This window comes from Sebastes umbrosus, chromosome 5 (assembly GCF_015220745.1).
Source record: "Sebastes umbrosus isolate fSebUmb1 chromosome 5, fSebUmb1.pri, whole genome shotgun sequence".
In the NCBI taxonomy this organism is placed as follows: domain Eukaryota; kingdom Metazoa; phylum Chordata; class Actinopteri; order Perciformes; family Sebastidae; genus Sebastes; species Sebastes umbrosus.
Window position 1 is genome coordinate 38,160,847 of NC_051273.1, and position 20,467 is coordinate 38,181,313.

The following is a 20,467-nucleotide window of genomic DNA, read 5'->3' on the forward strand; positions in this document are numbered from 1 at the left end:
ACATGGCTATTTCAAAGAGTGATAGGCTAAAATTACTGCTGCTGACACCAGCGACTCACAACTACAATGACACAATAAGATTGTGGCAGAACAAAAGGTGTTGTGCCCGATGTAACACAAAATCAGAACTCTTCCGAGTCAATTAAGGACTGTCTTAACATCTCAAGCACTAGCAGAAAGCTCTAAAATCCATCATTATCAGCTTCTCCCAAACTGCTACCTTGAAACATCAGGTTTTATCAACCACTGCAACAGGTTTTATCTGTCAGGAGCATCCCTTCTCTTTTCTTTATCAAGATCAAGAGAAAGCGCTGCCAACTTAAAGGGATAGTTTGGGAGTTTTGAAGCGGGGTTGTATGAGGTACTTATCCATAGTAGGTGTATTACTAACAGTAGATGACGGTTGGCACGCTCCCAGCTTGGAGAAACAGACAGCAGCACCGGCACCGGGTGGACAGGGCCAGCAGAAAAACGGATTTTAGCCACCTAAAAGAAAGGCTCATCTAAAAATATCTATATCCGTTTAAGTGAACGCTATATAGGATTTAGTAGGGGTGGGAAAGAAATCAATTTTTTTTTTTTTTTTACCATTTTAAATGGATTTTTTTAATGCCAGAATCGATGTATTTGCTTCATTTGAGTCTATGAGGAGGTAGAAGGAAGTTACCGCTTTTATTGTTGTAGTCTGAGTAACGTGACGTCATATCAGTTCTGTATCCGGCTCAAGCTGCATGCTAACTCTGTCATGGACAGGAAACGTTATCGTATTGCGGTAATGTGCGGTCAAGCCAGCCGCCACACACCGTGGTCTCCGTGGTCTCCGTGGTCTCCGTGGTCAAATGGGCCGACGCTACAACTGTAGAGCACCCATATACTGACATTTGTGTTCTCTGCATTGAAACGGCCCCGATGGAGCTGACCATGGATGGATAAAGAGAACGGAGCTGACGGGAGAGCTAGAGACCACCTTGGAGAAGTTAGAGGAAGTAGACACGTGGGACTACATCCGGTTTTCAAAATAAGGTGTTAACAAAGGGAACTGTACATACAAAATACATCCATGGAAATAAGATTGATTGGATTATTTCACCAGAAGTATAAAACATTACATGTCCCTTATAAATTAAAAAGATAATACCACTAATTTGTGAGGGAATATCTTTATTCTTTGATTTTTGGGTTGCTGAAAAAAAAATTATAAATAATTCCTGACAATGACTGACTTGAGGATGACTTAATGAATATGATTTAACTTTTAGTCATGATCTAGAGTTAAAAAAGTTATCAAAAATCGCAATAAATCATAATATTGAATCGCAATTCTTGTAGAACCGCAATACATATCAAATCGGAACCCAAGTATCGTGATAGTATCGAATCGGGAGATATGTGACTCGTCCCAGTCCTAATATTTATAATATTTTCCGATGCCGAACTAAACTGAAAGTGAAACACAGCTATACATTTTTTGTCATCTGAGCCTGCTGGCTTTGGAGAGAGCATAGATAAGCTTCACTTTCAGTTCAGTTCCCCGTCGAAAAGGAGAAGGAAAGGAATGTCTGACGGCAAGATAAAGCTGTGAAAATATTTAAAATATAGCGCACACATAAACAGATATAGATGTTTTTAGATGAGCCTTACTTTAGGGTGGTTAAAATACGTTTTTCTGTCGTCTCTGTCCACAGCACTGTATTGCTTTGCTCCAGTGTCGGTGCTCCTGTCTGTTTCTCCAAGCTGGGGGCATGCCGACCGTCATCTACTGTAAGTAATACACCTACTATGGATAAGTATCTCATTCAACCCCACTTCAAAACACCCGAACTATCCCTTTAAGTATTAAGAATTACTCCAAAAGGCAAATAGCACAACTTTTATTTTTAACCCCCAACACCTCTCTGGTAGTAGCCGATATTCCAGTCATACTTTTCTGTGCTTTATGAACACTTGTTATGCATCATGGACACTCTAAAACACTAAAGGCTACTTTCGAGAGTTTTTTAAGTTGAAAAAAAAAAGCAGAATTGAGTCTAATTTTTACCAGCCAAAGACAACCAAAAAGACACATAAGAAGATCTGGTTTAAATTCAATTGAAGAAGTTTCTTTGAAATTTCCAGTAATTGACAATGTTGACAATATTTAGTGACCTTTACACCATAAATACATGTTCATTGATTGGTTTCAATACTTGATGTTGACATTCAAAAGTAAAACAATGTTTTAAGTTGTAACACTAACCATTTCCACTGACATCATTCTTTCTTTCGTAATTCTAAACTGATTTATGTGGTGTGCTTTATGTGGTTTGCAGTCAGATGTTTTGGCACATCAGTAATGGCGCTGTGTTTTGCCAACAACATGCGTCGGTAATTTGACCGTCCTTAGAGACTGGCATCTGTCACTGCATGCAAAGTGAGTGTATCAGTCACATTGTGTGAAGTGTCCCATTAGCCTCGAGCTTCTGCCTTATCTGAGATTAATCAGTTAGTACTGTATCTGATCCTAAATGATAGGGGCACAGAGAGAATGGCACTTTTGGCACACAATCACTCCACTGTCTTTATGTCAATGTTAAAGATTACGGTTGTTTACTGGGGTGTGTTGATGAACAGTACATAGAAATGTTCAACAACCAAAATGTTAAAATGATGGCCGTTAGGAGTGCCAACACTCAACGCAAACAAGTACTCTGGAACTTTATCATCATTCCAACGGAAAGCAAATAAGTTCTAGTTTTAGTTTCTCCCTGCTCCTGAGCTAGTGAACTACAGTAGAAACCGCTCATAGTGACACCATTACAGCGGACAATATTTGTCATTGTTTTTCGTTGTTATTTGATTTCCAATAATAAATATATACATGCATTTGCATAAAGCAGCATATTTACCCACTCCCATGTTGATAAGTAGGGGTGTAACGATTCATCTACTACATCGATGTATCGATTTTTATTCCTACGATCCAACTACATCGATAGGTACTCGGCAAGTTGTCCTTCACGGGAGACGTATATTGATATAAAATCGATCTGAAACGCAAAAATCGATTGTATGGATACTAAGGATTAGCATCTTCTATTTAAGGACGACAAACGTTATATGAAAGTGTTTTTTAGCACTTTCATTAGTAAAGAAATGTTCAACGTTATTCCGGTTCACTCTCCAGACATGCGGCAGTTTGCCAGCTCCGCCCACTGCAGCGCGAGCACGCATCCATGGCGTGCATGCAGACGAACGGCGCACTGGACTCCTCCTCTCTCACCCGGTAACGGCGTAGAGGGAGACGGGCACCGGACTGCATGAACTGCCAGCGCTGCGGTGCAGAGGAGTCAGTCGGCAGAGTTTCAGGCGCTATCAATCCACTTGACGAGGATAGCTTCACCCACAGGTGCTTCCCTCGTGCGCTGCCGTTTTTTCATTCAGAGAAAATGACTTTCCTTTCCCCGTCATAATATCCAATTGCACACAGCATCAGCCACACGTATCCAGCCGGAGAGCAGACTGTCCGCGAGGCAAATTATAAAGTAAAAAACAAAACAGAAATTCAACTAACATTAGTCTAACATAGTTTTAATATATTTTTCCGTATGTTTTCATGTATGAAAAGATCCCAAGCAGACTACTTGATTAATATAAGCAAATTATTTAAACACCGTTTGTAAAGGAATGATTCTGTCCCAAGCTGTTTGATCATTATCAGCTGTTTGATCACTATCAGCTGTTTGATCACTATCAGCGGTTGATCTCTGTATCATTGATCTACTGTTTCTATTGAAAATGAGGACAGAAGCAGCAGGTTAAACCACTGTTCATTTAACTTGAAGAGAAGTTGGTTTATTATATTTAGTGTTAAATATTGCACTGCCTTGTATCTTGAGAACTGAATCAGCAGGTCCTGCAGTTGCACTTTTTATTATTTTCAAATAAAAGGTGTATGTATTTGCCATTAATCGTTGTTTACTTGTTTATATCCATAATTAATTTATCCCCGATTCCCTTACAAGAAAAACTTTGAGGAATGAGAATTGAGCTCTGTCCAGTATCAGATATTTATTTCACAGTCACACTGACTGAATTTTTGGCAAAAAAGTTACTGTATTGATTTCAAGTCATTGAATCGAATCGTATCGTATCACTCTAGATCAGCCATTCTCAAAAACGTAGTCTCCTCAAAGCTTATGAGAAACTGCCAAAAATGAGCCAACGAAATGCAGCAGCGAAACTTGGTGTTCCTCAGGCTACCTTGTGTAGTCTACAGAAAACTAATGTGCACGGGGAAAGCACCTGTGGTTGATGCCGCCCTCGTCAAGTGGAATGATAATGCCTGGTCACGTAGTGCCGCCAAAGTGAAACTCTGCCAATTCTCAACCGGGTCTGTACCATCACAGCGCAGGCAACGCATGCAGACGGATGGCACCCGCTCTGGGTGAGCTCTGGGCACTGTGCCGCCAGTGCCCAGAGCTCACCCGCCGATAAAAAGTGAGCGAGGGGCCCAGGCAAAGGTGCGCCGTTCATCGCATGCAGTGCCTGCGCTGCAGTGACACAGAGCCAGGCGAAAGCCGGTAAAGCCTCACCCCAAGAAAGCCCTTGGTGAGGGAAAAGGCAGAAGATTTGGCAACAAGCTAGTGAATAGCGAAGTGGTCCACTTAATTACTTTATATGCATGTAATAAATATAACAATGTCGAACAGATGGTAATCTGCAGGAGAAATATAAAAAAATAAACAATAACAAAACTATAATAATCATCCGGACCCGGACAGACATGATCACTAGCGGTTTCCATTGTATTACTGACAACAATATTAGGACTGGAGATGGAAGTTTTGGGAGAGAGGTAAGGGGATAAAGACAGGAAAGAACATGCAAGAAGGAAAACTTTATTTTCAGGGCTGTCAAATAAAATATTTAATCACAATTAATCTCATGATTGTCCAGAGTGAAGCGTGATTACGCGCACATTTTCGATCTGATCAAAATGTACCTTAAAGGGAGATTTGCGACAAGCTAGTACAGACGTAGGCAAAGTTGTTGGTAACGTTCCGTTAAAGAGAGAAAAACCCACAATGGTCACTGAAATAACTTGAAACTGACAAAAGTAATAATAAATAAAAATTCACTGAAAATTAACTAATGAAAATCAGATATTGTTTTTGAATTATGGTTCAGCAGAATCATTTAAAAAAACAAACTAATGAAACTGGCCTAGACAAAAATGATGGTAACATTAACTTAATATTTTGTTGCACAACCTTTTGAGGCAATCACTGCAATCAAGTGATTTCTGTAACTCTCAATGAGACTTCTGCACCTGTTGACAGGTATGTTGGCCCACTCCTCGTGAGCAAACTGCTCCAGCTGTCTCAGGTTTGAAGGGTGCCTTCTCCAGACAGCATGTTTCAGCTCCTTCCACAGATGTTCAATAGGATTTAGATCAGGGCTCATAGAAGGCCACTTCAGAATAGTCCAATGTTTTGTTCTTAGCCATTCTTGGGTGTTTTTAGCTGTGTTTTGGGTCATTATCCTGTTTGAGGACCCATGACCTGCAACTGAGACCAAGCTTTCTGACACTGGGCAGCACATTTCGCTCCAGAATGCCTTGATAGTCTTGAGATTTCATTGCACCCTGCACAGATTCAAGACACCCTGTGCCAGATGCAACAAAGCAGCCCCATAACATAACCGAGACTCCTCCATGTTTCACTGTAGGTACAGTGTTCTTTTCTTTGGATGCTTCATCTCTTCGTCTGTGAACATAGAGCTGATGTGACTTTCCAAAAAGCTCCAGTTTTGTCTCATCTGTCCAAAGGACATTCTCCCAGAAGCTTTGTGGCTTGTCAATATGCATTTTGGAAAATTCCAGTCTCGCTTTTTTATGATTTGGTGTCCTCCTCGGTTGTCTTCCATTAAGTCCACTTTGGCTCAAACAGTGACGGATGGTGCGATCTGACACTGATGTACCTTGACCTTGGAGTTCACCTCTAATCTCTTTGGAAGTTGTTCTGGGCTCTTTGGTTACCATTCGTATTATCCGTCTCTTCAATATGTCATCAATTTTCCTCTTGCGGCCACGTCCAGGGAGGTTGGCTACAGTCCCATGGACCTTAAACTTCTGAATAATATGTGCAGCTGTAGTCACAGGAACGTCAAGCTGCTTGGAGATGGTCTTATAGCCTTTACCTTTAACATGAAGGTCTATAATGTTCTTTCTGATCTCCTGAGACAACTCTCTCCTTAGCTTTCTGTGGTCCATGTTCAGTGTGGTACACACCATGACACCAAACAGCACAGTGACTACTTTTCACCCTTTAAATAGGCAGACTGACTGATTACAAGTTTGAAGACACCTGTGATGCTAATTACAGGACACACCTTAGTTTAATATGTCCCTATGGTCACATTATTTTCAATCTTTTCTAGGGCTACCATCATTTTTGTCTAGGCCAGTTTCATCAGTTTGTTTTTTAAAATGATTCTGTTGAACCACAATTCAAAAGCAACAGCTGATTTTCATTAGTTAATTTTCAGTAAATTTTTATTTATTATTACTTTTGTCAGTTTCAAGTTATTTCAGTGACCATTGTGGGTTTTTCTCTCTTTAACGGAACGTTACCAACAACTTTGCCTACGTCTGTATGACATGGCTAGTACCAATAGATTTTAAAAATCGCAAGTTGCGTTAATGCGTTAAAGAAATGAATGGCGTTAAAACAAATTTGCGTTAATGTGTTATTATCGCATTAACTTTGACAGCCCTAATTTATTTGTTAATTGATTCAATGCAGCTACATAGGCTACTAAAGGAGGAAAGAAATACCCCAAAAGTTTCAGACGATCAACACGACTTTGGATGCAGACCATTTTCCTTTCAGCTTGTCTGCTCCTCATACAAATACATAAGCTAACCAAGTCTCTATGTTTAGGAGCTTCCTGACTACTACGGTCATGTTGGAAATAGCCATTTCTGACTTAGCTTTTCCTAATTAGTAATCAGCGATGAGGTCATGTACACAAGTTTAACATGTAATATGGCTGGCAATAGCATAGTGGTTTAGAAAGAAATCCAGCAATGTCTGATGCATCATCGGCTGAACAAAGCTTACCTCATTCTGTTTTTATAGGGTTTTCAAATGGATTAATGATAAAAAGCTGAAATAACAGGAACTATTGGACAGAGTTCACTGGCAGCAACACAAGACCTTTCCAAAGGCACGTCTGGGCTCTACAACAAGAGTGAAATCTTTCCTGAAAAACAATGTTCATGAAGGAATAGGGTGTGTTGTGCAAAAGATAATTTATCCTTATAAAATAAAAATTTAATTCTTCAGACATGACATAAAAGTGTCTGGTGGAGGGTGTTGACATGATGGATGGTCATGACATCATGCAGTGGGTGTGGGGATTATTTTGTATTGGGAAAGGGAACAATAAAGTTTAGAAGTGGACCTCCTTCAAAGTGCCGAAGACCTTCAGCTGAGGTGATGAGTTATGTTCAAAGACAATAATAGCCACCAGCATGCAGCCAGATCAACGTTAAAATGAGGGACCCAGTCAAAGAAATCTGAACTCTATGGGAAAACAATGCGTCTTAGATTGTTGTTTATTGGCTCACACCATCCAGCTTGACTGGGAAAGAGAAAAAACTTCAACTTAGATTGGGAGAAAATCCCCAATTCAGAATTGCCAAGCAGATACTGACATACAGTATAAAAGAGTATTTAAAGCTGTCATTCTTGCCTCATATGCTACTAGACAGTATCATAATAAATTTAGGGCTGACAAAGTTAACACGATAATAACGCGTTAACGCAAATTTGCTTTAACGGCACTCGTTTTTTTAATGCATTAACGCAATTGATTATTCAGAAGTTGTAGCAGGCTCAGTTTTAAAACTAAAGTGAAGATCATGGCATCATATGAAACTAGAAAACTTAAGAAATCTATTGGTTCCAACCAATGCCATACTAAAATAAAGCTTGTTGCGAAGGAGGCTAAATAACGCTCCAAACTTTTGGTGAGGGAAAACTACATGTCCATCTCCAAAGGGGTCCCTTGACCTCTGACCTCCAGATCAGTGAATGTAAATGGGTTCTATGGGTACCCACGAGTCTCCCCTTTACAGACATGCCCACTTTATGATAATCACATGCAGTTTGGGGCAAGTCATAGTCAAGTCAGCACACTGACACACTGACAGCTGTTGTTGCCTGTTGGGCTGCAGTTTGCCATGCATATTTTATGCTAAATGCAGTACCTGTGAGGGTTTCTGGACAATATCTGTCATTGCTTTGTGTTGTTAATTGATTTCCAATAATAAATATATACATAAATTTGCATAAAGCCAGTATATATGTGTCCACTCCCATGTTAATGAGTGTATCAAATACTTGACAAATCTCCCTTTAAGGTACATTTTTAACAGATAAAAGCGTGTGATTAATCTCGATTAACTATGTACAATTTCCAATCAACCAGCAATAATTCCAAAGTTCTACATATTCTTAAATATGTCACTTATATCATTGTTGGTGCCACTAGAAAACAGACGCTGCACTGCACATACAATCACAGAGTTCAATCTGCACTCTAAAACTCTCCGAAAAAATGTCTGTTTCGAAGGCATCATTAGTTAAAGAGTAATCAAGAGTTGAACCCACAAACAGAAAGTAATCAAACCCTTAAAGTGATTCTCCTTAATAAGAAAGATAATCTCCTCCACTTTAGCTTGATTCTCCTCAGCTCAGTTGGATCCTCAGTGTAATTGCTCTTGTTAATCAAGCCTTAATTTATTGACGAGATTCATTTGGAAGGCACGTCTTGAAAACATAAAATCTCTCCCAATCTGGGGATGCCAACATCTTGAAATTAAGAACGCAAAGTAGAGTGAGACCAGATTAAGTTTAAGAGTGTTGGAGATGTCGCCAGAGACTGATGTAACCAACAATCAGCATCTGTCACTGCTTCTTAAACCAGTAGAGCCAATAAACCATCTCAACACACTCTTGTTGATAGCGTATTTGTTAAAAAACTGCAACATTTTTGATACCGTGGTAATAAATAAAGCTGGTATTGAACTACAATAATTCTAATGAATTGCAGTGGTAGTTCAATATTTATGTTGGATCATTGTAAATCTCAAATCTTATCTTTAAATACAGAAAGTGTCAAACAGGGTGTGTAAAAACAAGCTGCAGAATGATGAACTTCGATGGCTATTCAAACGTAATTAGGCCATCAAAGCAGCATTGTTTTCCCATAGTTTTTTATTATAACAATCAATTCTGACAAAACTCCTCAATCTCTTCTCAGTAAAGCATCTATAATCTTGCTTTGCCTGGTGCACAGCTGTCTGGCACAATACTTTAAATTGAGAATATTGTATGTCAATTTTGCTTAACAATTGTGGGATAACGGTAAATGATAAAACATGATGTAACAATACCACAAGTAGAGAACAGTCATATACCTCAAAGGGTGAATTGCAACTGCGCTGCCAAGCAAATAGCGTCTCGGCTCTCCTGTGCTATTTGTGCATATTCAAATTAGGTAATATACAGACATTTGGCGCAAAATTGGCCCCTTTCTATGCAAATGAGCCTCATTGCAAAAACAGTCCAAATCACAAAAATCAAGATGTTCACCATCTTATTTAGCATGATAGCATGCTAATATTTGCCAATTAGCACCATAGAAAAACTACACTTGAGGCTGATGAGAATGCCATTAGTTCTGCAGGTATCTGGTCATAATCCGAAGTAGTGGACACACTGAAATTTTGACCTGATGATGGTGCTAGATGGGAAGTGAAGGGATTTCACCATTTTGACAATTCAAGGGGACATGAATGTACCAAATTCATGGCAACCCATCCAGTAGTAGTAGTTGAGACATTTCACTCAAAATTACAAATGGCTGCCTGTCTACAATGTAGAACAGTCCAAAATAAGTTGGACATCGATAATTTTAACATCTCCATCAGCCATTGCAGAGTAAGCATAAACATATTTAAAAAAAGACATGCTATGGGTGCATGTCTGAAGTGCGTATTGGCTTTAGTGGACTGCACTGGAGATCTGTGTTCCCAGAAAAGCAACACATATAAAGAAATACATATATAGCACGATACCAAAGCAGCTTGAAGTTTTGGTTTAGGTTTAGTTTTTGGTCAGAACTATGATAATTTTAAGGAAAAAGGGGACAAGCATGGCTGAAAATATGCTTTATGTATCATTTCATTAACAGATAAATGGCTTATATTTCTTATTAGGGCTGTCAATGTTAACGCGATAACGCGATAATGCATTAATGCAAATTCCTTTTAACGGCATTAATTCCTTTAACGCATTAACGCAACTTGCGATTTTTAGGTTGTAGCGGGCTCAGGGTTGGAGTGAAGATACTGGTATCATATGAAACTAGACTAAACCTAAAGAATCCATTGATACCAACCATGTTTGTTGGGAAGGAGGCTAAATAACGCTCCAAACTTACACTATATTTTGGCGAGGAAAAAGTGGCATGGTCATTTTCAAACCTCCAGACCTCCAGATCAGTGAATGTAAATGGGTTCTATGGGTACCCACGAGTCTCCCCTTTACAGACATACCCACTTTATGATAATCACATGCAGTTTGGGTCAAGTCATAGTCAAGTCAGCACACTGACACACTGACAGCTGTTGTTGCCTGTTGGGCTGCAGTTTGCCATGCTATGATTTGGGCATATTTTATGCTAAATGCAGTACCTGTGAGGGTTTCTGGACAATATCTGTCATTGTTTTGTGTTGTTAATTGATTTCCAATAATAAATATATACATACATTTGCATAAAGCCAGTATATATGTGTCCACTCCCATGTTAATGAGCGTATCAAATACTTGACAAATCTCCCTTTTCGGTACTTTTTGAACAGATAAAAAAAATGTGTGATGTGTGATTGATTTGCGATTAATCGTGATTAACTATGGACAATCACACAAATAATCACTATTAAATATTTTGACAGCCCTATTTCTTATATTCAGTAATGACTGTGTAAGCATACAGAATCCAGCATCCAATAAAACACTATGGAAAAAAAGAACAATTGACACTGGCATGCAATCAGGATTATTAGCTCTAAGGCTGATACAGTCCCGGCATAATTTTAAGATAAAAGTTAGAGATTATCACTCTACACCATCACTGAAGTCAGCAGCCGCAGCCCTTAAAGCTAAGTCAAATAATTTACCTCTTCTCTCCCCTACTACTGCCAGGCACCTGCCACTGAATGTTTGAAGTATGAAAGTAAGAGCCAGGAGGAAGGTCAGACCTGTTGAGGTGTAGATATCAGCTCGAGTGGATGTTTGTAAAACCAGGATTCTCCAATGACCTGAGCTGCCCCCAACACACACACACAAGCCATCTGCAGGAAAACATAACTCTGCTATTTAACAGTTTCTGTCTTACAACATCTATTCAGTTCGGCCAGACACAACAGATGTGTGCGCTCTCATCTTCGCCTCTGAACCCCTCATATTACTGACAGACAGTTGTAGACAAGGTCAGTCTCGTGGTCAAAACTGTTCTCACTGCAGTGTTGAACTTTAAAAAAAACACTTTCCTAAAATATCTAGTGAGCTGGTGAACAGTCGATATCAAGTCCCTTTTACATACTTGCTGCGCTTGATGCACGGGAACATTGTGTTTCTGTATTGTGTCTAATGCAAGGAAATAGCAATGGGATCTCCTTAGTACCTCTTTCAATCAAGCAGTGACAAATAGAAGTGACAAATAGTTACCAACAAGCAGCCTATATATACACACTTTTGAACAATGCAAAAAAGACATTATATTATAATACTATTTTGACAAAACAAACAGCATTCTCTCACTGTATATGTTAATGCTACAACAAAATGAAAATATTAAATTGAAAATTAAGCATTAAATGATACTCACAGTTTCTCTTTAGATAATTGAAGCACAGAAAAGTGCTAGCTTCACTAAATGGCAGTCACTTGGAAGGCTCCTCTCACCCCTAGAAAGCCTTATGCAGCTGAAATGACTCACATCCCCTCTCCCAACCTCTGTCAACCATCATGAGGAGGTAAACATTTCCAAATATGGAGAAAATATGAAGACAGTATTGAGGGCAATATCAGTTTGGTTTGCTTTTAACATGGAATGTCATACTGTGTGAGCCAGAGTCACTCAGCAGAGCCAGTTCTGTGGTGCATACCTTTCGCTAGGAATAATAAAAATGATTGTAGAGAACTTTTCACAATCGGTTTGGGTTAGGTCTGACCTAAGATGGGTAACACTGTGAGCCTGCCCTACAAGCTTGATTTTTAAAGGGAAGATAGTCAAAATGTAGAGAAGAGACGATGAGTTAGCTTAAAAGCTGTAAGTGTGAAATAGACAAAAATGCAGAGAAATAGACTAAATTTACTTTTTTGCTAACCAGGTGATCAGGGCCAAATTAGAAAGTAAAGATAGCCCATTTACTGGGAGAAGCTGTCTTGTCAAACAGATTGTGTTCAAGTTATTATGAAGGTATAATTAAAGTGTGATTACTACTCCTCATGAGTGCCATGGGTCAGTGGGGATCAGTTCCATTAACAGCTGCTAAGAGAGAACATTACACCTCCCTGCCTGGACTGGAACAGTTCTCGTCTCCTCAAACAGCACAACCTACTTCATCCAAATCCCAAAGGAACGGCCCGCATTCAGACAATTGAATTCTGACATGTTCATAAATTCTTTTAAAAATATATCTTGTATTTGCATTTATAATACAATCTCTGCTTTTTTTCTGTCAACCTTCCATAATTCCTTAAGTCCTAAATCTGGTATAAATCTGATTTGTAACGATGCCAAGTCAGTCTGAACGGTCATATAAAAAATCGGGTAAGCAGATGAGAAAAGATGTGTTTTGAGGCGGGACTGGAATATGGTGAGGGAATCAGAGTCTCTGATGAGATTGGGGAGTGAGTTCCAGAGCTTGGGAGCTGCCCTGGAGAATGCTCTGTCCCCAAAGCTGCGGAGTTTGGACTTGGGGGTGGAGAGTAAACCAGCTGAGGTGGATCTGAGGGACCGTTGAGGTTGGTAGGGGGAGAGGAGTTCAGAGAGATAGGGGGGTGCAAGTTGGTGGAGGGCTTTGTAGGTGAGGGTCAGGATTTTGTAGGAGATCCGGTGGGAGATGGGGAGGCAGTGAAGGTCTTTCAGGACTGGGGTGATATGATGCCATGATTTGGTGTGGGTGAGGAGTCGGGCAGCTGCATTCTGGACCAGTTGTAGTTTATTGATGGAGGTGTTGCTGATGCCATAGAGGAGTGAGTTGCAATAGTCAAGGCGGGAGGAGATGAAGGCGTGGATGAGTTTCTCTGCTGTAGGGGGTGTGAGGGAGGGACGGATCTTTGCGATATTGCGAAGGTGGAAGAAGGATATTTTGACCAGTTGGCGGATGTGGGGCTCGAGGGAGAGGGTTGAGTCAAAGATCACGCCAAGGTTGCGTGCCTGGGGGGAGGGGGAAACAGAAGTGCCATCGATGTTGAGTGTGAGGTTGTTGGTTTTGGTGAGGGTGGATTTGGAGCCGATGAGGAGGAGTTGTGTTTTGTCGCTGTTTAGTTTTAGAAAATTCTGTTGCATCCAGGCTTTAATTGCAGAGAGGCAGGAGTTGATGTGGGAGAGCGGTGGGTTGTGGGGGGTGTTGGTGCTGAGGTAGATCTGAGTGTCGTCAGCATAGCAGTGGAAGTCCAGGTTGAAGTGGCGTAGGATCTGACCGAGGGGGAATATGTAGATTATGAACAGGAGTGGACCGAGTACAGAGCCTTGGGGGACACCTTGTGTGACTGTGGATGTGGCAGAGGAGTTGTTGTGAAGGGAGATGAAATGAGATCTGTTGGTGAGGTATGACCGGAGCCAGCTGAGTGCAGTACCTTCGATACCGATGTCTTGGAGTCTGGTGAGAAGAATGTTGTGACATACGGTATCGAAGGCTGCACTCAGGTCCAGGAGGATGAGGATGTTGAGGGCTCCGGTGTCAGCAGAGGTGAGGAGGTGATTGAGGACTTGGAGGAGTGCAGTTTCTGTGCTGTGGAGGGGGCGAAAGCCAGATTGGAGGGGTTCAAGCAGGTTGTTGGAATGCAGGTGGGATTGGAGCTGGGTGGAGACGAGGCGTTCGAGGGTTTTGGAGAGGAAGGGGAGGTTGGAGATAGGGCGGTAGTGATTGAGACAGGAGGGGTCCAGACCAGGTTTCTTGAGTGTGGGGGTGACAGCAGCAGTTTTGAAGGCTGAGGGGACAGTTCTATGGGACAGTGAGGAGTTGAAAAGGTCGGTGAGGTAGGGGCATAGGACAGGGAGGCAGGACTTCAGCAGGGGAGTGGGGAGGGGGTCGAGGGAGCAGGTGGTGGGTTTGGATGTGCTGATGAGTTTGGCAATGGCTGCTTAGTCAACAGGGTCGAACCGGAAGCGTATTAGAAGAAACAGGGTCACATGACAACGTGGCTACAATGTCAATGCAGACATAAAAGCCTTAAATATAACATAAAACAAGCAAAAGACTTGACTAAAAGAGCCATGACTACACTACATAAGGTGTGCTTTTTACAATGAGCTAAACCATATTGAATGCAACAAAGCCAGCTATGAGTCAGTTGAGATACATGGAGAAACCATAATGCTATGACTGTACTGGATGCTCATACATACTTCTGCATAAGCATTCAGGTATCAGGTCTTTGCTACTGCTGCAAGTCAGTTCAGGGCAACTTCTTCAGATTGGTATTAGATTTTAGCCACTTTACAAAACACAGTGTCAATCTAACAAACCAAATGGGCCATAACAGGGCAGGAATTTCACCGGCTGCCACGGCCGGCATGGCAGCCATGGCCATCATTGCCCCTCTGTCTGGCCTTGATGCCATTATGTAAATCGTATGCCCTGCCACCACAGTGGCCTTGTTTTCTTCACTGCCTCTTTCCTGTCAATATGTTATTTAGACACCAGTGTCTTTTGTTGAGATTCAGAACTCTTACTGGGCAACATCCAAGGAAACGTTGTGCACATAACCAGTCGCGGGTTCAATTTCGAGCCTGGTATGAACCGAAAGGAAAACTGTGCTATTTATGACGATAGTTTGACGGACGCATCTTCACCGTTTTCCAACTGCGACATGGCAGAGCTCATCGCAGGCACTCCAGGCAATGCTTGTGATTGAGGGTCCAAGAAGCGTCTCTATGCTCTGCTTGGCAAAGAATATACGCCTAGTCTATTTTTAATGGCGCCACTGTGTGCAGTGTCTCCTTCGCTGGTTGAAGGGATGCACCCAAAACCAGCTCCTTCTCCTTCTACTTTTTAAAAAAGTATCATAATCGAAGCAGCAAAACCAGAGATATCAATAATTACCCATAATGCAAGTCTGATTGTCGATAGTTCGGTTGGAGATCCAGGTGTGTTATGCTATGCTATGTAGCTGCTAGCCTCAAGCAGAGATGAGCAGCGGGTTACAGAGGTCTGGTCAGCTCACTTCTCTCTAACTCCACACCTACAGATTTTTTTCATTTCAAACTTGTAGTCTTCAGACCCAACCGACGCTGACTCAAGTGACTCACTTGAGGATATTTATCAGATATCCTGAAGCTCCCTCTGGCACCAGAAAAGGCTTTATACAACTTTGTTTACCAATGCAGTTAACCTTCTTCCCCTTTAAGGATTGCAGATTGGCCCAACACAAAGATGACATTTCACCTGCTGTGCAAAATGCTCACAGAGATATTACAGTAATAACAAGCTGGCCAGTAAAGTATAGCACCACAGCCCCAGCGAGGCGGAGGAAGCCTCGCAATCAAAATAGAACCTGCCCTTACCTGTCAACAACAAGAACTATTTTTTTATGTTTTTATTTTTCAAAAATTACAATTTCATAAAGTGATATTGTCTGTATTTCCACAGCCAACATTGGCGTAAAAATAAAACAAAACAACAAAAATATAAAAAAAAAAAAAATCTTATCTGGTCCATAGTCAATCATCACTCACTCATCTTCAACCGCTTATCCGGGGTCGGGTCACGGGGGCAACAGTCCAGCAGGGGACCCCAAACTTCTCTTTCCCGGGCTACATTAACCAACTCTGACTGAGGGATCCCGAGGCGTTCCCAGGCCAGTGTGGAGATACAATCTCTCCACCTAGTCCTGGGTCTTCCCCGTGGCCTCCTCCCAGCTGGTCGAGCATGGAACACCTCCCTAAGGAGGCGCCCAGGGGGGCATCCTTAACAGATGCCCGAACCACCTTAGCTGGCTCTTTTCAACGCAAAGGAGCAGCGGCTCTACTCCGAGTCCCTCACTGATGACTGAGCTTCTCACCCCATCTCTAAGGGAGACGCCAGCCACCCTCCTGAGGAAACTCATTTCAGCCGCTTGTACCCGCAATCTAGTTCTTTGGGTCATGACCCAGCCCTCATGACCGTAGGTGAGAGTAAGAACGAAGATTGATCGGTAGATCGAGAGCCGATCGAGGTCCATAATTTTCTTTCTTATATACGTAAGAGACTTTAGTCCAAAAGACATTTTGATGAGCTATGGGAGGATGAAAGGCTAATGAATACTGAGGAGCATTTCAAAGAGTCAGTATTTTATACAGCTATAGACACTGCCATCGCACAGGTGACACGCAGGTTCCATAGCATGCAAGATGTGGCACAGAGGTTTGGGTTTTTACACCCACAAGAACTTCTGATGATGAAATGTACAAATCAGCAAGTGCCCTACCTGACCAATACAAAGATGACTTATCTTTTTTTTTTTTTTTTTTTTTTTTAAGTTATTTTTTTGGGGGCATTTTTCCATTTTTTTTTTATGATAGGACAGTGGATAGAGTCTTGAAAGGGGGGAGAGAGAGAGTGGATGCGGAAAGGGCCACATGCCGGATTCGAACCCGGGCCGCCGCGGTCAGGACCAAGCCTTAATACATGGACGCCCGCTCTACCAACTGAGCTAACCCAGGCGCCCAAAGATGACTTATCTGCGGATTTTCCAGATCAAGTGCTCTCATTTGGACACACATTACTGTCTGCCATAAAGGAAATAGAGCATGACTTTGTTAAAGATATGGCGCACACTCTATTCATAAAGCAGCATATTCATTTACCAAGAGTGCCTGATTCAGCCACCGCTGAAACTAATCAAAACATATCTGAGATTGCCAGTGTATTTTTTGTTCACTCGATTTTCCTTTCACAAAAGGATATTAAAATACAAAAAATTAGTGCTTATTTGATTTTCATTTTAAAATACAAATATTAAAATTCAATTCAATTCAGTTTATTTTTATATATCGTCAAATCATAACAGAAGTTATCTCGAGAAGCTTTTTATATAGAGCAAGCCTAGACTAAGTCATTTTGATGGTACTACACTGCATAAGTCTGAGGTTATTCAATATTTTTATAGCATCTCTTTTGGGCGTTGCACTTTGTAGACGGTCCCTGACCACTCGTCTCACAGCCAGCTGCACATAGAGACCAATGTAACGTGTCCAGCTCGGAGTACGGCTCGTTTTGATTAAAATGAGGTTGTAGCTCGTTGTCTACCTTACTACGGTTAGAAAGAGATGTCGTTTGTGCTTTAACAACGTTTAAGTTATGAGTTATTGAGAACTTCTGAAGTTCAAATCTGTCAATATCTTTCCAACTTTACCGAAGTTAATTACTCTGCAGTCATGTCTTCTTCCCTGAGACCCATTCTTTTATTGTCTCCAAAAACCACGTACTGATCCATGTCCATCACCTTCAGTTACACAGCAGCACCGTACTTTTTTTTCTCTCATACACGGCACCGTCCTCATATGCGGCACCGTCCTCATACACAGCACCGTCCTCATACACGCTCTTACGCAACTCCCGGTCACAGAGTATGAAAAAACTGGTGTTTTTTCGTCTCTGTCTTCTAGTGATTTTATTTTTTGTTTTTAGAAATAGAAAATGAAAAACAACCCGTTTTTTAAGTTTAGTTCATCCCTTTTTGACCCTGATAAAAACAAGCGCCTTGTATTTCAATTTTTAGGGCCCGAGCACCGACAACGTCGGACCAGCGAAGGCCCTATTGAAACTGTAGAGTTTATTAGGGCCTGAGCACCGACAACGTCGGACCAGCGAAGGCCCTATTGAAACTGTAACATTTATTAGGGCCCGAGCACCGACAACGTCGGACCAGCGTAGGTCCTATTGAAACTGTAGCGTTTATTAGGGCCCGAGCACCGACAACGTCGGACCAGCGAAGGCCCTATTGAAACTGTAGCGTTTATTAGGGCCCAGGCACCGACAACGTCGGACCAGCGAAGGCCCTAATGAAACTGTAAGGGTTCTTCTTTTTCTTTATTATTATTTTTCTCTCAAATGAATCGCCTTTTTGACGACCTTAGCCATCTCAAAAAGTTGTTAAACTTGGCAGACTTATCAGACGCGGTGAAAAATTTCATTTTTTAAGGGTCTCGGCCTTGAGTGTTGCAAAATGACTCACTAGCGCCCCCTAGAAAATTGGAAAAATTGAGCCACTCGCTCCGGTTTCACCTACATGTATGAAATTTGGCAGACAGATGTAACATGTGGAGACACACAAAAAAGCCTCTGGGAGGTATGGCCAAAACTCAACAGGAAGTCAGCCATCTTAGATTTAATATGTGATTTTTGCCCATTTTTTGCGTTTTATAGGGCGTGTACTTTAACAAATTCCTCCTACAGATGTCATCAGATTGACTTGAAATTTGGTCAGGACCATCTTTAGACCTTGAGGATGACAAGTTATCAAAATGGTGAGTTTTCACTGAACGACCTGACCGTGGCGTGGCGGCCATTTTGAGCCATTCGCCATGAAACAGGAAGTTGTTGTAACTCAACTGTACATAGTCCGATCTGCCCCAAATTTCTCAGGTATGATAAGAGTTCAGTCCTGAGGACATGTATATGCAAAAATATACTCATAGCCCCGCCCCAAGACGTTAGCCACGCCCCCTTTCATAACTCATGAACCGTTTGTCGTAGAGTCTTGTGGGAGGTGTCATATCCCTCAGCAGAGAGTTCCTGTTAAGTTGGTATTTTTATCCCCGCCCCCAACACATTAGCCACGCCCCCTTTTAATAACTCATGAACCATTTGTACTAGACTCTTGTGGGAGGTGTCATATCACTCAGCAGAGAGTGCCTGTTAAGTTGGTATTGTTATCCCCGCCCCTACACATAAGCCCCACCCCCTTTATAACTCGTGAACCGTTTGTCGTAGAGCCTTGTGGCAGGCGTCGTGGCGCTCGTCAGAGTTTCTGTTTCACCGTGCCGCATCAGTCGGCGTCCCGCCAGTACCCCCGACTCGCGAGTAGGGGCGATGGTCCGTTCATCGCTGCTCGCAGCTTTAATTATTTTTGTATTTTAAAATGAAAATCAATTAACCACAAATTTTTGGTATTTTAATATCCTTTTATGAAAGGAAAATCGAATGACCAAAAGATACACTGGCCAGAGAAGCACCGTGGCACAGGAGGGACTGTCAACACTGGCCATCCTGACACACAGTCTGGACTTAAAGAGGCTGGTATGGGATTTTGCTCATTGATACGTCAAAAGATGTGCGCGTGTATATTCGCGTGGAGGCCTGTAAGAAAACAGATATTCAGTCATATTTCTAAGAAGAACGTGTAGTATTCACTATTAATGAAATATTTGTCGCTATGTTTAAGAAATTCGAAATAAAATTGATTTGTCCTCAAAGGAAAAATTTGTTCTATATACTGTATCTTCACTGTGCAGTTGTTTAACAATCTGAGTGGGCTGGTGAGCTTTTTTACAATAACTTTGATAAAGAAGTCTTGCACCCTGCAACAATGAGTAATGAGGAGTCAAATACGAAGTACCCCAGACAGCTTTCGTCCATGACTGTCGCAGGATCAGCATCTTGAAAGCAGTTGTGACACTTCATGGTTTGTTAAAAAGCTCCAACGGTTTAAAATGTATTCAATATAATTAACTCCATAATCTGTGTCCAGTGTTCTTAAGTGTTACTTTTCGTTATGCGTTTGAAATGATAAGTATCCTCACTATGAAAGATGTTAAAATTTGCCTGTTCTGTGCTACATGGGAGGGGCCCACTCAGGGTTAGTTGCAGGCGGGGCCTTTTGTCTTTGCGTTACTGTGCTGATGACAAGTCTATATGGATTCTCACTGAGAGATACACCGTGCAACACAAGGATTTACTAACAATGAAGTCCTCGCACTGGGTACAACCAAGCATATTTTGCTTTTCTGTGTTCACCACTGAGCTACTTTAAGTTCACAAACCATCCTCATGGGCAAATTCGGTGATATTTTTGACAGTGATTTGACCCTGACTTGCTAAATTATGTTGATACTTTTGCACTTAAACTGCAACACATGACCTTCCAAACATAAGTTCTTCTACTACCACCCAACAGGAAGGCACCAAAGCAGGACAAAAACAAGA

The 20,467-nt window shown here is 41.5% G+C and overlaps 1 protein-coding gene across 8 annotated transcripts in view; it reads right to left on the minus strand.

The window, feature by feature from the left end:
- LOC119488874 (LIM domain containing preferred translocation partner in lipoma) overlaps positions 1-20,467 on the minus strand; it is a 234,748-nt gene that overhangs the window by 206,820 nt on the left and 7,461 nt on the right. The window contains exon 1 of one of the 8 annotated variants that reach the window (XM_037770852.1): positions 11,938-12,016. The exons of 6 other annotated variants lie outside the window; for them this stretch is intronic. The gene's annotated coding sequence lies outside the window, so the exon portion shown is untranslated. Of the gene's footprint in view, positions 1-11,937; positions 12,017-20,467 lie in introns of those variants that run through there. One more of the 8 variants, XM_037770849.1, reaches the window with a different exon arrangement.